Source organism: Electrona antarctica, assembly GCF_951216825.1.
Source record: "Electrona antarctica genome assembly, chromosome: 22".
In the NCBI taxonomy this organism is placed as follows: domain Eukaryota; kingdom Metazoa; phylum Chordata; class Actinopteri; order Myctophiformes; family Myctophidae; genus Electrona; species Electrona antarctica.
This window is the reverse complement of record NC_136805.1, coordinates 39,925,693-39,942,860: the sequence shown is the minus strand read 5'-3', so window position 1 is coordinate 39,942,860 and position 17,168 is coordinate 39,925,693. Positions and strand designations below refer to the sequence as shown.

At 44.9% G+C, this 17,168-nt stretch overlaps 1 long non-coding RNA gene across 1 annotated transcript in view; it reads left to right on the top strand.

Annotated features, from left to right (window-relative positions):
- Positions 1-17,168, top strand: part of LOC306915801 — a 44,702-nt gene that overhangs the window by 1,730 nt on the left and 25,804 nt on the right. The window lies entirely within an intron of this gene.

The following is a 17,168-nucleotide window of genomic DNA, read 5'->3' as shown; positions in this document are numbered from 1 at the left end:
TCCACTCAGCCTTTAGACCTGACGCTCTAAAGCGGAAAGATTATTATAAACAGAAGATTATTTCCAGTTGTGCTGTATTTTTTGAGTGGTGTAAACCACTCCTACAACTGGCTTTTGTGTGCAGAAAAAAATTAGCATGGTTGCTATGTTCAAAATAATTTCTGACGTAATTAAATCACACCCGGGTGAACTGGATGACTGTAGCAACCATGCTCATTTTTTCTGCACAAAAAAAGCCAGTTGTGAAATCACATCCGGGTGTGATTTCATTACGTCAGACATTACGTCAGACCACAGCTGATCATGCTATATTACACCACTCAGTTCACACGGGTGTGATTTATATATATATATTTCTATATACAGCTTTTGTACCCACACGTCTCATATTTCCCATTGACAGGTCATATATGTGCCTCAAATATGACATACATTTGTGGCAACACAAACATTAAATGCCATTGACAATGAAGGGAAAATGTACGTCATATGTAGACGAGCAAATTGGCTAACCAATCACATAAATGCAGTTGTTCATGAGATGATGTATGATGATGTATAATGATAAGAGTGCCCCTCACTTCACACGGGAGTGATTTGTTAAAGTCATTTATGCTTTATTAAACCCATTTAGATCCGAGGCCGATTCTTAAAAAAATGGCTTCTAAATCCTAACAGTTTTCTGAAAAACCTATGTTTATGTCAGTGGTGCTCAACCTTTTCATGTCAAGGACCCCCCGAATTATCTGTATTTGGCCACGGACCCCATCTGAAAAAATGGTGTTCCAGGGACCCCCCAGAAGCAAAGATTTGAGTTGAAAACGTTTGCTTTGAAAGAATATATTGAAAGATTTGCACCACGTTATCATGATTTTTCAAAAATAGCAGATCTACAAGCTCGATCTGCTATTTTTCAATAGCTAAAGTACAACATAATCCTTAAAACACCAAAAGGGGTTCCCGTCCAGAATTGCATTGGTGTGGTTTACCTTTAAAAAGAAAAACGTCCCGAACCGACCCTTTGGTGTGGTTTGGGCTTTTAGACCAGAGGTTCTCAAACTTTTCAATCATTAGGCAATCAATTAAACCACTATTGTGTTTATAAATGAACCTGTATATCCATGGATACAGACAGGTCCATTTGGTTCACACCGTGTGAAGTGAGGGGCGCTAATATATGTGTGATTTTTGGAACCAAATGGACCTGTATGCATCCATGGATGCAGACAGGTCAATTTGGTTCCATTTGTGCAATTGTGCTAAATAATCACACCCGTGTGAAGTGAGGGGCGCTAATATATTGAAGTCTAAGGGCCGATTCATACTCCTATTTTACCGCTGTTTCGGCTCGTCAGAAATTTTCAGTAGCACCGAAGAGCCGACTTTAGGACGGTACCCGCTCCCCCGAACCTCAAATGACGTCACATTGTAGGCTCTACAGCGCCGAACCGACTTTTATTCGGCTCTAAAATAGGAGTATGAATCGGCCCTAACTCATGTTGCTATGATTAGGTTATGTAATGGTGATGTCAAACAAACGGTGACTTTATTGTTAATGGCATTTAATGTTTGTGTTAGGGACAAGATGACGTACATTTTCCCTTCATTGTCAATGGCGTTTTTAAAACAAACATTGAAAAACAAACATTAAACCTGTATATAGCCCCTCAAAAACAAGACAGGATCTAATCTAATCGCATAGATTATAATCGCCCTTACGACATGAAATAAAAGGGTCTTAAATAGATATTAATACACTAATTAATACATTCAATTACAGTATTACCAAGGTTATTGTTAGCGGATTTGGTTTGTAACAAAAGCAGCAGTCTTTCTTGATCCAGTTTGGTTCATGTCATTAACACATTTAAGTAAAACAATAATGCAGCACAAGGTCCATCAACTTTTTAGTGCACAACAGTGTTGTCTTTGTCGACTAAAACTAAGACGAAAAATGTTCGTCGACTACCTTTTTTTCACTGACGAAGAACTACACTAAACTGTTAGGAAGGGACTAGTGGACAAGAGATCCAGTATAAGTCATTGTACACTTGGTTGCATGCTGAAAATAGCAGATCTACAAGCTCACAACGCGTCGCCAAAAACAAGACTGGTGCTAAGGAATTTTTCAATAATACCAAATAGCTTCGATCCAAGGAAGAGAAGAAATACAGACGTAGATTCTTTCAAGAATGCAGTTACAGTGTTAAAACAACTGAACTCTCTTTGTGCAGAACACACAAGTTAGGCCCAAATTATCATAATGATGAGTTACAGGCATACAGTACATGGCACATGCATGTATCTTGAGAAGAATTTCAATGTGAGCTAATAAGTGAGACATTAGCTGAGCTTTTTCTTCTATAAATTGTGTGGAGTAAGATCATACCGTGGCGCATAGTTCATTCACCTCAATGTAATAATGGCACTAGCCTAATAATCATTCTCCAAACAATGCATTTAAAAAAATGGTGTTACTCACTAAAACGTCTCCCAGTGTCCGAGCTGTAATCGGGCTGTCCTCTCGGCAGGCACCCGCGTACAAATGACCTTAAGAAAGCACCAAAGATAAACTAAACATGCATTATTGATAGAAGCAAGCCATCCATTCACTTAGGTGGAGCTGGCCAATGGCTGCTTTTTACAGAGCTGGGCTGTCCTATCCTGACTTTACTGCAGTGCTGTTGACACAGAAACTGTGTTGCTAACGGTTACCGTACGCAATTGCAATTTCAGCTGATGAGATGAAGAGATAAATGTTGTTCAGGTACTTAAAGGCTGGCTTTGTATCGTAAACACGTGGGATTTCCAACTTTATGGTTTGGAAGGATTGTTGTTGCTATGGCTTTTTACGGTCTGTGCAGAGGGAGAGAGATATTTATCTATGTCCTGATTGTTTTTTATTCTTGACGGGACTTTTCTTTGCGTGTGGCAGTTTAATTGCGAGTGGCATTGCCCAAGCTTCTCTCAGATACCCCACAAAAACCTGGGAAAGAATTGATGATTGATTGATGACTGAATTGTCGACGCATTTACCATACCATGATGCATTATGATGAAACAGTCCCTTAGGTCAGTCCAGTTACAGCTTTAGGAGGAGAGTCCTTCCTCAACTAGCCCATCTCATTACAGCACCTATCTGAAGAACTCTTAAGCTCTGTCTGTCGGTCTGTCGGTCGGTCTGTCTGTCTGTCTGTCTGTCTGTCTGTCTGTCTGTCTGTCTGTCTGTCTGTCTGTCTGTCTGTCTGTCTGTCTGTCTGTCTGTCTGTCTGTCTCTTCGTCTCTCTCTCTTTCTCTCTCTCTCTCTCCCTCTCTCCCTCTCTCTCTGGCACGTTGCATTTGTACAGTTCTGTCCAATGAGGACAATACAACGATATAATGATCAATCATTTTAAATTGAAAGTAATTCCGTGTTGACCGGAGCTGCAGCTCTACATGCTGGTCGCAACCATGCATGATATGACTTGTCTTTTAGTTCTACTGGATCTCTTCTCCACTATAGTCCTAGTGGTGTTTATATTTGTTGACAACATTGTCAATATATTCAGAAATAGTTTTAGTCGTCATAGCTTAGTTTTTATTTCATTTCGGTTAAGTTTTCGTCAGTTAAAATAGGTAGTCGCCAAATATTTCTTCACAGTTTTAGTCAAATACAAAATCAACACCGCTGTCATGAGCAATCTGAGCACTGCATGGCGTTTTGCGCTGAGTGGCTCTCATCATCAGATAGCCAGCCAGCCCTCACCCAGAGATAACTAACTACCTGTCCTTTCACGTCGTATGGGCTTACAGTCTCCTGCTCAATGATTCATGGCGCAGGAAGGGACCACACAATAAGTGGCACCACATAACAATCTGTGTCGTGTTACCGTATACCTTGTGGAAATGAGGATCGTTTTCAGCTAATCCGTTCTGCAGGGCTTTGGGTCAGTCGAGACGATATAGCCACGCTTCCTTCCGCTCGCTGCAGTGCTGCCTGCAGCAGGGACCTGCACACATAGACATCAAAGGGGGCTTCAGCCCCTGCCTGCCCTGTCACCTGTCTGTAAAACAACTGCCCCTCTCCAGACCACGAATGCAGCATTTACTGTGGTGAAAGAAATGCAAATGCCACTCCTTTCCATGCCATGCCGGAAGGCAGCATTCAGGAGAATTGCTTTTTTCCCCGAAGTCTCCTGAACTTGAACACAGTATTTTGAGTTGAACAAATTCGTTTAGAAAGTGCCAAAGTGCCAAAAGTGCCAAATGTCGTACGCCGCATCTAAAGAGATGCTAAAGAGTGCTGTGTTGCGCCCCGAAAATAGCAGATCTACAAGCTCACAGTGCGAGCTTGTAGATCAGCTATTGTGAGCTTGTAGATCTGCTATTTTCGCTATTTTTGTCTAAAAGTGCCCTCTTACGGGATGTCAGCCCCTGCCTCTCTAACACTCTCTGCACATCCCTGGCCTGCAGTCAGCCAGCCAAGCCGCGGCTTAGTCATTGTTTGTTTGTGTCGCATAATTTTGTCCCGAGGACAAAACAAAAATGTGCTAATTATCTGCATGTATGATTGTCAGGCTAATTTGTTCATGTCAAGGACCCTCGGTTACAGACATACAATTAAGGACAATGTGTCAAATCCCCCCTGTTCACAACAGTGAATCTTAACCACTTAAGCCCATATGCTTTGTCATATGACAGTGTCGCACGTACGGCAAAAAATAGCCGTTCTACAGCTATTTTTGAAAATGTCGTGCCCAAGATATTTTGGGTGGAGGGCCTACTGGAACGTGCAACGTGTCACGCAGATCGGTCCAGTGGTGTCTGAAATGAGCTGCTAACAATCAGAACCCCCTAAAAAATAGGCTTATGTTGTTATGTACATGGTTTATATTGTTTTAAAGCTCTTCTCATAAATTCCATAAATTGATGCCCTACTTCACCATACAGCGGCATTACAAGTAGCAGATCTACATAGCTCGATACGGGGTGCGAAGCGACACGTTTTGAGCTTGTAGATCTGCTACTGTTGATACTTTTGAAATTGAATCCTGAAAAGTAACAGTTTTGGACATACAGTATCACATTGCCACCCGTCCCGACAGAGACAGTATTCTGAGTTGCAAACTGGGATGAGGCAGGCAGAGGCATTTTTGGGTATTAGATCAAATGTTTCTTGACAGCATATTACTTTATTTCATTTGATATTAACAACCGCCCGGGGGTATTTGGAACCATTAAATCAGGGCGCCCAGCGATTTGCAGCTTAAGAGCCTATTTCAAGGTTGCTCCGCGCCATCTTGGAAGTAGCTAGAAGTAGCTAGATGTAGCCAAAACACCCCCGAGGGGATCGACAACAACGGGAGGTTTGATTACTTCTAACGCGACAAGCGACGGTACTGCGATGGGCAATCACAAAATGAATGGTTAGAATTGGAAGCATTGATTTAGATCAAGAGATTTTTCATCCCATCCATTAAAATGGAGCGGGACCACTTTGGATGACATTGAATGTTGCCCAATAGACGCTCCCAGCCCTGTAGAGCGGTGCGCTCTGTTGCTATGGTAGCCTACTATATGTTCCGTCTTTTGATTAATCTCGGTTCGGGGTGCTGAGCGTAAATATTTGATAGGACAGAGACCTCCGTTTTGGCCGCTAGCTTATGTAAAACCTTGAATTGTCAGTATATTCTTCTACCTGCCTGGCGCTCAGAGCACAGAGCTGGCACACATGCAGGCCTTTGCTTATTGGCACAGCTGCTCTGATGGTTGCAACAGGTGAGGAGAGATTAGAGTCAATCAGGTAAATCACTTCCTTCCTGGTTGTTCATCAGACTTCATGCCAGTGGAGGGAAACGTATCCCACTATGCCAGTGCACCTTCTTGGCCCCTGTTACCTCCCGACCTAGCTGACACCCCTACCCTATATATGAACATATATTGTTTTATATGTGCAACATATGTGAAATTGGCCGCCTGCATAAGTCGCATAGGCTAGAGACAAATATTTCCACATACTGTATTTATCCACAGATATGCACATATGAACCTGAATATGGCATATATTCTGCGTATACTTGCCATATGGCATATATGTTCATATATTTAAAATAACATCACAGCACCTTCATCATGTCACGCACACGTATCCATAAGACACTCGCCACAGGGCGTGCACCATAGAGTAATGAATTAATTAATTATTGAAGGAAAAACTTTATTCCGAACATGATAAAATTAGACAAAACAAGTCAAAGAATTAAAATAAGTGCAATATAGGAAAAAATAAAATAATATTCCCAAAACAAAAACAAAAAAAAACAAGCCTCACTGGCTAATAATGAAAGGATAGAGGCCGAACCGGAGCGACAGCCCCGCCCCCTGCTGTTCATTTCAGTGGAAGTTGCTCAGTGGCGTTTTGAAGCACCTGGAAGAACGGTCTACTTCCGCATTTGACCACCACATTTTTGTTGGCAAATGCTGAAGTGCAACCGAGCGCTCAATGTTAAACCCAAACTGCACGGGGGTTTCCTCATCATAAATCAACGGGTCCGCCTGCTCTGTGTGCAGGGACCTTAACTCTGGGGGTGCCCGGGATCGAACTGGGAACCTCACAGTATACCCATCCGGCTGCTGTATACCGGCCACTCTACCCCCTGAACCACTGCCCCTCATAATGGCTCATAATTTATAATAAGAAATCGTGAAGAGCACCAAATCTCACAAGCTCACAACCCATCGCAACAGCAGCAGCATCCAGAATACGGACGGGCTCAAAGTGGTTAGCAAATTGTCAATGATTTGCCACGTTAACCTTGCCCCCTTTCCCACACATGTCGCCACTGACAGAAGCTATATTGTACCCACTGGAACTGTGCCAATGCCATTGTGTTTGCCAAATGAGGAAGGGGAGGAAATTAGCCGTCCATTTCCACAAGTTTGGACAGAGAGAGCTGAAATAATAACGTGACACAAAAGCCCTCCTTAACCTTTTTTTGCAAATCGTATACGACTATACGTATAACACTCATTATTTCCCCTTTATAGGTTTTCCCACGCTAAGGTTATAAGACTTTGGTTACTTTGGAAATGTGACACTGACAAAATCATGGCTGCCTTGAAGTTATATACAAATTAGATCGCTCATATATATATATATGAGCGATGTGTGTATATATATATATATATATATATATATATATATATATATATATATATATATATAGTTTTTTCTTTGTTTTTTTAAGAACACATTTCATTATCTGATCATGGATATAGCCAAATATACAAAAGGTAAGCCCTTCTTCTCTCAAATGGATATAGCAAACTAAAATTAAGCCTTATTTTTTTCTTATATCTGATACACAGATACTATTAATTTGGAATGTACTGTACATCAACCTATACTGTACATTCTCCCATGACATAGTCATATAGACACTCTGGTCTATTTATGAATCCAGAACAGAATATCGACGAGACTGCTATAACTCTCAGGTCATATTATACCACTCTGAACGGGAACCCCTTTTGGTGTTTTAACTAAGTATTATGTTATACTTTATAGCGATTGAAAAATAGCAGATCTACAAGCTCATAGCACGCCACCGTGTGGCGCGCTACGAGCTTGTAGGTCTGCTATTTTTGAAATATCGTGAAAATGAGGCACAAATCTTTGAATATATATTCTTTCAGAAGACTTTTTTTTGAGTGGTGCAAACCACTCCAACAACTGGCTTTGTTAGTACCCGTGTGCGTGTGTATGTGTCCCCAGAAAAATGAGCATGGTTACTGTGGTCACTGACATTACGTCAGACCACAGCTGATCAGGCTATATAAGACCTTGCACCACTCAGTTCACACGGGTGTGATTTTTATTTCGACGTCGGGCCTAAATGGGTTCTACCACCCGGTCGGCAGCTAGCAGCCCATTCCCCCATGCGTGCGCCGTGCCAGGCTCTCATCGGGTACCCTTTTAGCTGGGTCTGGAACGCCGGTGCGCTTGGCATTAGGGCGGTGGCACCCGCGTGTCATTTTGATTGGTGTAATTATGAAAATGCCATAACATCGTCTGATGCCATGCATTCGCACAGATGGAATATATAGCAGTGCGCGTGGTGGTTCTCAAGCGTATTTGTGTGTCGAGGACACCCATGTTGATGTGTGTATCTATGGCTCGCGGACACGCCATTTGAAAATGTCTTGTGCCAGGGAGAAGCCGTGTTGATTTTGATGGCAAATGTTGATCATATTTGGTCATATTTTAGTCATCTGAAGAGTTTTAGTATTAGTCTAGTTTTAGTTGACTGACGGCCAAGCTACACCAGGCTTTTCTCGCGCGTTTACCCTAAACGCGCGGTTCGCGCGAGCGTTTTTTTAAATAGGACTGGACCTAAATTCAACGCACGCGTTTAGGGTAAACGCGCGCGTTTTGTGCGAGAAAAGCCTGGTGTAGCTTGGCCGTCAATATCATACGATTTTAGTCGACCAAAAAGGATTTTGGTGGGCCTTGATGGCGTTGTCATGACAATTTCTTTTACTTGTTTGCATGCTGAAAATGGCCAATCTACAAGCTCACAATGTGTCAGGGATGGGGCAGGGAGTGTGGCATGGCCACTTCAAAGCTTCCCAGCTTCCCCCACGTGTGCTCGGGGGCGGCCGGCACTATGGCATTGTCACAAATATAGAGCTTTGGATTTAGAATGGAATGACACGTCCGTCCCGTCTCCCCCCAAACCCACAGCCCCCCGTGGTCCTCGGTATCGCTTAACATGGCATGTGTTTGAAAAAGGCCAGCCCGCGTTCCCCTGCCGCCGTGACCTCATAGTCACTAAAAATAATACAACCCCAGAAAAAAGTTTGCGCGCGCGCGCACACACACACACACACACACACACACACACACACACACACACACACACACACACACACCGCCGTGGATCGAGTTCTTCTTCATGGCCACTAGGAAAAGTGAAGTGCTCCCTCAAAGATCACCCACTTATAGGTCTCGACGGAGAAACGTGATGGAGTGAAACGCTATAGTCGTGCCCAGCCTATATAAATATATGTACCGCTGCATGGTTGGGATGTCAGAGGGAGCAAGTGGGACGTCCCGCCACTTCAGAGTGCACTCACATTGTGTGGTATAATGCTCCCCACATACACTCGCATTAAACCGATGACCATGTGGCATATAATGCTCCCCCGTCTACCTGGGACTCGCTGATTTTGCACCCTTTCGGTATGCGCCCTATAACCCCTTGGCTCTCAGGACGCACCACATGTTGAACATTGTATGTAGGGACATCAGTTTAATGCAGATCTGCTACTTTTTTTTTAATGTTTTTTTGTGGCTTTCGCCTTTATTTTATATTTCTTTATAGAGGGACAGACAGTAGGCTGACAGGAAATGGGGAGAGAGATGGGGGGGGGGGGGGGTGACATGCAGCAAAGGCCGTCGGGATCGGGGGTCGAACCCGCGGCACACTGCCAGACTTGGACCACCGGCCAAGGTGCCTGGACCGCTGAGCCACGGCCCAGGCCAGATCTGCTACTTTTGATGCTTTTGTCTGACACTGTTAGTGTAGTATTATGATCAAGTAGGGCGTTCATTTTAAATATGAAGATAAGAGGTTTCTACCGGACACCAGGTGATATTTGCTTGTGTGTGTACTACTACTCATGATGTGATATGACGAGCGTCAGCGTGGAAGCTAACCCTGGGCAGGGCGGGGCAGGTATCATAGCCTGTCCGAAGCTGTGTCATGTGGCCCTGGCCATGCCAAAAAGACCCGGAGAGGTATATTGACACCTCACTGGATTCCGTCTCGTCGTCGTCGGGAGGTGTGGGAGGTGTGGGTCCGGTCGGGAGGGAGGGAGGGAGAGAGACTCGATACGAGCGGGCACCCGCACAGGAACGACGGAACAAACAACGCACCGAACCTAAAACCGCTGCTCTCCGGTGACAGCAGAGAGGCTTGTGTGTGTGTGTGTGTGTGTGTGTGTGTGTGTGTGTGTGTGTGTGTGTGTGTGTGTGTGTGTGTGTGTGTGTGTGTGTGTGTGTGTGTGTGTGTGTGTGTGTGTGTGTGTGTGTGTGTGTGTGTGTGTGTGTGTGTGTGTGTGTGTGTGTGTGTGTGTGTGTGTGATATAATAGTAACCTAGGGTGATTGGAAGGAACGCCGGCCCTATATGGGGAAGGACAAAAATCACACCTGTGTGAAGTGAGCGGCACTTTACCAACCCTCATCATCTTACATCATCGCGATATCGTAACATAACATCACATACCGATTTGCAAGACAAAACAAACATGAAACTCTGTTCATTGTTAATGGCGTTTTTAATGTTTGTCTAGACAAGACAAACATTAAACCTGTATATAGGAAGGGCTAGCGCCCCTCAAAAAAGGTGTTGGCCGGTGGCGCGCACACACACACACACACACACACACACACACACACACACACACACACACACACACACACACACACACACACACACACACACACACACTAAAGGTCTAAAGCCTTGATGTGTCCTCTGCCAATCCCTTCAGTGAAATGGATGAATTCTCTTCTCTCTGTCAATACCACTGTAACGTAATCGCTGCATGGTGCTCTCATGAATTGTGCATGGCTGGCTCTGCCTTTGAGGAGGGCGGCCACACCTGAAGACACAGGAACACATGGACACGCAGCCGACCAGAAAATGATGATGATGATGATTTTATGACCGGCTGGCGGGGGATCTGAGGATACATCAGTTCCCTCAGATCCTGATGTAAACATGTTGTTCCAGGGAACCCCCAGAATCAAAGATTTGAGTTAAAAACTATCGCTCTGAATATATATTAAAAGATTTGGGCCACATTTTCACAATCTTTCAAAAATAGCAGACCTACAAGCTCGTAGCGCGGCACTCGGTGCCGCGCTATGAGCTTGTAGATCTGCTATTTTTCAATAGCTAAAGTATAACTAACACCAAAGGGGTCCCAGGCGAATGGATCGTCCTGGACGGAAGAATCAAAGGCCTGCAGGTCACAAATGTGACTCGTTATGATATCACAACAGAGCGCATCGCTCCACAGGCTGGGAGCGCGATGTCATTTCCGGTTGGGACGTCATCCAAAGTGGTCCCCCCCCCTCCCCCCCATTTTAGTGGATAACTCTTGATCTAAATCAATCCGTCCAATTCTAACCAAAGATTGTGTTTTTGACGGCCCATCGCGGTCCCGCCGCTATAGTCGCGTTAGAAGTAACCATACCAACCGTTGTTGCCAATCGCCTCGGGGGTGTTTTTGGCTACATCTAGCTATACTTCAGCTACATCCAAGATGGCGCCTGGTGCACCTTGAAATGCGCTCCGTAGCTGCAAATCGCTGGGCGCCCTGATGTAATGGTCCTGAATACCCCCCGGGCGCTCGGCGTGTTTGACGGTCAAGCACAAGCCCTCATGTAATATTGCTTAATTCAGTAGAAGCTACCCACCCTCCATAAACGTTGAGATTCCAGTCACTACTATAGGAAACTGAAGTGTTTGCTATTCTGCACTGCATCATTAGTGCACCTTAGATGAGTGGCTGAGGGTCTCCGGTGGTCTCCGGCGACCTTTGGCGTCGCGTGGGGTCGCATCTGTTTTACGGCTCACTTCCCCTCCTCTCGAGAAACCCGAGGAATGTTTTACATTCTCTAAAAAAAGGTTTTACGTTTGTTTTGCCTTAATCCTGCGGTCTGCTGGGCTTGGTAGAGAGACGACAGATGACTGATATGTATACAATGTTCCCGCCGTGATCTTGATCTATGTGTGTACCGCAAAATCTCCCAGGAGTAGAGCTTTGTAAAGCTTAAAACCCATAAGCAAAGAGAAAAGGTTCATGTGCGGTTCTGCGGTATGGAGGCCTGCATGGTGGTGTGTTTGCGCCTGATGCCTGTAGAGTTTGATGTTTGTCTGCTGGTCTGGGTGGAAAAAGCCGGCGGGGGCACAGAGTGGTGTATACCGTAACTGTACCTACTGTATATGCAGCCTCTATTATATTACACAAAGGAACAGAATAGGCTCTGCAATGCATCAGAATCAGAGGAGAGACCTGGATGACATACAGACAGTACATGCAGGCTGCAGATGATGACTTTATTTGAGAGAACATGTCACTCCAGTTTGTAGCCTCCTTACACTGCATGGCTCTCGGTTGTTTTTAGGATTGATTTAAAATGCATTATGATGCATTGTGAACGTGTACAGTTTGTAGCTTGTACAGTATGGCTGTTCTTTTTCTTTTCTTTGGTCTAAATTCTTGACGCCTGTAATGACCCCAAGATTGGGATTTGCAGTATTTTGCAGTCTATACTGGCAGTAGTATTCCTCTCTCTCTCTCTTCATGACAGCTGTGGTAAATACCTCACACTATTAATATGACAGCAATGCTGGTGTAGGGGGGGGGCAGGCTGGTATAGTATCAGATCATTAACGCCAGGTCATAGCACCTGCCTTGTGCCTCGATCAAAGTGTGCCAACGATTATTATAATTTAATGACTTGACATCCAAATGTCTCCCATTCTTGGAAGGACATGCGTGTGATTGGAATGCACTGTTGAAAATGTTCCGTTAACAATTCTCTGGCATGAGCTTTTTTTGACCCTTCTATCTTTCTCTCCACTGCATCCATCTTGCCTTCCATCTTGTTAAAACTCATTCCATGCCACGGGACGCCTTTGGACGCCTCCCCTTTATAGTCCCAGTGTGCCATTGGCGCCTTTCTATATTATTTTTATTTTTTTATTTTTTTTTATCCATATTTTGAAAATTCCTCTAATCTGGTGTGCAGGTGATGACATGCACATGACATGCACAATATAATTACATTTTCTTTCTTTTATTTATAATGGGCGTCGGTGGCAACGAGGGCCGAAACTGGTGTCCACCAGGTGGCACTGAATGAGTTAAATTTCCGTAATTGTTGCCTTTTTTAATTGTTTGTTTTACATTTCATTTTCTGATGCTATTTTGGCTATTTTCTCGTGACACTCTCACAGGACGGAAGTATAAAACGGAGCATAACTTTACGAGCGTGAGGTCAAAGGAGCTTTTCAATGTTGCCGTTATTGGCTGAACTATTCAACCGTGTCAAAGGTTAACGGTCTAAACACTTGCTGAGCAAAAACAAAATAACAAAAGTCAGAGGGGACGTCAGGCCGCTATAGCGGCTGATTCTGCCCACCATATCGAGACGAGACGAGACTGCCTGGCGACTCCAAAGGTGGGCAACGAACGCACGTCTCTGACAGGACGGTAGGGGTGGTTGAACTCTCCGTGTGATCGAGGCTTCCCGGTCGTTGCGGACTCCCGGAGTGGAGTGGGATGGGATGGGATGCGGGGCCTTGAATGCAGGGCTTTGTCCAGAAACACCATCATCAAATTCCACTGGAGCCACTATGTAGAGAGAGAGAGAGAGAGAGAAGGGGAGAGGGCAGGGCAGGGCAGGACAGGAGAGGACAGGAGAGGGCTGCCGGAGAGGAGACATTCAACAGGCACTCGGCCCACGATGTGACAATGTCAGGCGAGTGAAAAGGGGGGTGGTGTTTCGGGGGTCTCTCACTCGCTGCGCCGCTGTTGCCTTTCTATAAGAATCATATGGCATGCAGAGCACTGCAGCGCTGTGCTGCCCCATCTGGGGTTCCGACAGCTCGGCTGTTTATTGTTGCTCAGTATCGGCTGTGGCACAAATGTGACATGTTGTTGTCTCGCTCTCTCTCTCTCCAGTCCTGAAAGAGAGAGCTCAGTCAGCGCGTTTAATCACTTTTAGTCTGGTGTTGTTTGGGGAAAGTCATTTGTAGGTGAAAGTGTTCAAAGAAATTCGAATAATTTTAAATAAATAAATGCATTAAAAAATTGCAAAGTTTACATAGCTACAACTTCACCTCGGCTATTTTCACTATTTGTCATATACGACAAAGAGCTTAATCCAGTGCAATAGATGACGTATACGGGCTCAAATCTCCAAATATGACGACAGCTTTGCCCAAATTTGGAGTTCCACGTGACTTCCGACCTGCCTCCAAGTACTCTTGAGTACTCTGATTTAAACTACACAATCACATCATCAAACTAGAAAAAGTGCCCTTCCGGGCACAGGTCTCCACCAGGAGGATAGGAGTGTGTGTGATGTTTGGCAAAATGTTTAGGAGGATGTTTTTTTTAATTTGTTTTTGCAACAATTTTCTTCATTTTGTTGAGAAAATGCAGAGCCAGATCACTCATAGCATCTCTGAGGATAGAATTCTGGATGAGCAGGACATGTTCAGCATTTTGTACAAAACGGGCCACTCCTGAAAACTTTGGAAGGCAATCTTAGCCAATCAGTGTACAATCTGAGAAATCCAACAGACTCGTCTTGATCACATGACTACAGAGATCATGTGTACCGATTGCCATTTCTTCATACGCCTTTGATGGCAATTGGATGATTTGAGGCATTTTGTTCCAAAAATGTGTTTTGCAAAAATCAACCTGTTGGTGGCGCTATAACAGGCCAATGTGAAAAGGGTGGGATATATTCCTCAGCCTAGTAAGAAAATGTGTGAAAGATTTCACGTAAATTTCATGCTGCGTTCATGATTTGAGGCTATTGTTCAAAACGGGGCAATCTTGCAAACTGTGAAAGCCAATTATAGCCAATTAGGATGGAATATGAAATATCAGACAGATCCGACTTGAGCACATGACCATAGAGATACTGTGTAACGATTTGTGAGATTTTTGGACAGAATCTGGAGGAGTAATATCCAAAAATGTGTTTTACAAAAGTCGGCCTCCTGGTGGCGCTATAAAAGGCAGATGCGGAAAATGCAGGTCAAAGGTTTGTCCTTGGCCTCTAGGGAGTGTGCATGCAACGTTTCACGCAGATCGGTGCAGTTTTAGGTAAAACATGTGAAAAGCTGCCTCATGGTGGCGCTATAACAGGCCGTTCTGGAAAATGTGGGGCAGAGGTTCATCGTTGGCATCCAGGGAGTGTGTGTGCAAAGTTTGGCATCGACCGGGTTAACGGTGCCGGAGATTAGCTGTACACAGACGGACGGAAGGAAGGACGGACGGACACACACACACACACACACGGACGGAGTGCAAAACATACTCTCTCCCCATGCCTTCGGCCTGGTGGAGACAATTACCTTCGGGGGGAAGGTGGCACGGTGGTCGGTAGTGCTGTCGCTTCACAGCTAGAAGGTCCTGGGTTTGATTCCCGCTGGTGGACGCTGTGGGACTTGTTCTCTCCTCCGCGTCATCAGTGCCCCATACATAATAGATCATCATACCCGGAAGTTATGCGGGAACGCCTACTGAGTGGCAAAAAAAACTACATTCTGGCCTTGACAGCCCATACATCCAAACAGAAAGGTCCTATCTGACTGCAATAAATGACGTCAAACAACGTTAAACTCACTTTGCCACTCACTTTTATGCATCCACATAGTTACCCATACCGTTTTCAAACAAGGACATATAAGTGCCTTAATTCGCTGGTCAACCTGAGGAAGTGGATTACTAACTGTGCGTAACCTTACTCCCCCCTCTCTCTCTCTCTCACACATTCTGCACTCTAATGAGCTTCATGTATTAATCTGTGCCTGGTCCGCGGCCAGCATAGTGGAAGGTATGAGTCATCGTCATCATCATCGCCACCAGGCCTGCAGTGGATCTGTCCTGAACAGCACAGCGCAGCACAACACAACGCGGTGGAATCCAGGCCTCTCAAATTCGCTGCTTCAATTTGTTTTCCATTAGCACTTTCATCAGTGTGCGCGCGCACACACACACACACACACACACACACACACACACACACACACACACACACACACACACACACACACACACACACACACACACACACACACCGTGCATGTTCCCCTCCTCCTCCTCCTCCTCGTCCACCGGCCCTGCATGCGTCTATATTTAACTTTGTTTACTTTTTAACCGTACGGACGACCCATTTTCCTCCGTTTTCGAGGATCCGTCTTGCATGTTGTTTTACGATCGACGGGGCTCCGCTCGCGACGCAGTAATGTAGTAAAGACGAGTAAAATGACTCTTTGAAGTTGCTCAGCCATGAGACTCGGAGCTATTTTGGGCCCAAACTTTTTTTTTTTCTCTCTCTCCTTTTTTTGTTTCCTTTTCTTCCTTCAAGAGAGAACACAGCCAGAGAGACTTCTCACTGAGTGCTGCTGACTCAGAAGTTGAATTATCGAGGATCGCGAACGGACCTCCACCCCAAATTAGGGTAAAAAAAAAAGAAAAGAAAAAGCCAAATATCTGCGTCCCTCCCTTCCCTCCCTCCCTGGGGCCACGCAGGCATGCATGTATGTATGGGAGGAAAGGAAGTGAGCACAGGGTTCCGTCAGGAAAACCTCAGGATCGTTCCACGGTGACTCAACGGTCACGGTGGTCACGGCCCCAAAAGAAAGACCCCCGGCATTCCTCATCGTTTGGTCACTCGAGAGGGGGGAGGGGGGCGAGGATGTCGGACGCGGAGGAGGGCGCGGACGGGTATGTTCGCAACATGTGGTCGGGCGGCCGTTGTTTGAACCGCACGTTGACAAGACGAATAATGAGAGGAAGGAAACAGGGAAGTCTGCGGGGTCTATCTCTTTCTCCCTCTGTCTCCCAGTGGTGGAAAGTAACTATAAGTACATTTGCAGTATATACCGTACTTTTAAGTACACTTTTGAAGAACTATGAGTATTTGCGAACACAATGAGGGGTCTGTCACTGTTAATGAGGCACAGTGCAGCTCTGGTCTGGCTGAGGCCTTGACCGTTCGTTGGACTCGGGACATCTTACGTTACGCCTGATTTATACTGTAGGTGTCACACACCGGAAATGGCAGATCTACAAGTTCCCGACATGTCACAGTGCGACACATCGGGAGCTTGTTGATCAGCTATTTTTGGGTACATTTACACAAATTACACCAGTGTGCAACATCGAGCCTAAAAGCCTAATAGCTTATTGGCGCAAAAAGATCAGCTTCATATTTTATTTTAATGCCTATATATGAAAATCAGCTTTGAAGTTTTCTTTAGCGTTGTGAAGCTGGACATCGTTTTAGTGCGGGTGCAGTACTTAGTTTAGACAGTTTTTGGTTTAGACTAGTCATTGGTTAGACCAGTCATTAGTCCTACAACTACAACCT